This window comes from Bubalus kerabau, chromosome 5, assembly GCF_029407905.1.
Source record: "Bubalus kerabau isolate K-KA32 ecotype Philippines breed swamp buffalo chromosome 5, PCC_UOA_SB_1v2, whole genome shotgun sequence".
Taxonomy (NCBI): domain Eukaryota; kingdom Metazoa; phylum Chordata; class Mammalia; order Artiodactyla; family Bovidae; genus Bubalus; species Bubalus kerabau.
In genome coordinates this window covers 135,281,865-135,283,066 of record NC_073628.1, presented here as the reverse complement: position 1 = coordinate 135,283,066, position 1,202 = coordinate 135,281,865, and positions in this window count along the sequence as shown.

The window sequence follows — 1,202 nt, the reverse complement described above, 5'->3', positions numbered from 1 at the left end:
CAGACTCTGTACATTTAGAGGCTCAGGAGTGTGGGGATCGCTTTGTAATGTCACTACGTTGTGCACCAGGAACTGATGTAGTTTATAGCTTAATTATACTCCAACAAACAAAAAATCTTTATAGAGAAAGAGAACAGATCTGTGGTTACCAGATCTGGGGGAATTGGAGGAAGGTGGTCAAGAGGTACCAATTCCAGTTATCAGATAAGTAATTACATAATTGCAGTCCATGGGGTCACAAAGAGACCTACACCACTGAGTGACTAGGCGCTGCCTGCATGCGCGTGCGCACACACACGGATATAATGTCCAAGATGATAAATATAATTAACACTGCCCTATGTTATATATGAAAGTTAAAAGAGTAAATCTTGGGAGTTCTCATCACAAAATATATACTGTTTTATTTTTGTATGGGTATGTGATGACCCATGCTTACTGTGGTCATTATGATGTATGTGTCAAGTCATTATGCTGCACACTTTAAACTTATACATGCTGAATGTCAATTATATCTCAATAAAACTGGAAGAAAAAACCGAGAATTATGTTTTACTTATACAGGACTGTCAGGATTTGTTCACTTGTATATAAAGTATCCTTTGGAGAAGGAAATGGCAACCCACTCCAGTATTCTTGCCTGGAGAATCCCAAGGACCGAGGAGCTTGGTGGGCTACAGTCCATGGGTCGCAGAGTCGGACACGTCTGAGCGACTTCACTTTCACTTTCATATAAAGTATCGTTTTCTTTACCATATTTAGGAAATAAGACTATCATGTTTGTTTATGGATAGTAAACAATTGTGTAAGTTTACTTTCAGAGTTTGAGCACGCTCCAGGAGTTGGTGATGGACAGGGAGGCCTGGCCTGCCGCAGTCCATGGGGTCGCAAAGAGTTGGACACGACTGAGCAACTGAACTGAACTTTCAGAGAGCCTCTGTTGGGGGAAGATGTTTCAGGGGAAAACTTAAACGACTTACATTTTGAAAAACTTCTCAAGTCATACACAGATTGTTGATTCCCACTATAAACTGCGAGGATCCTTTCCAGGGTCTTTTCAGGGCTCCTTGTTAACGCGTTCTAAGTTACAACGTTAATAAAACTCTGGATTTACCACCAGGGCAGGGTTTCGAGAATTTCGAGTACTTTCAGTCCAGTTTTTCTCAATAGAAACCAAGAATAATTACTGACTCTTTTTCCAC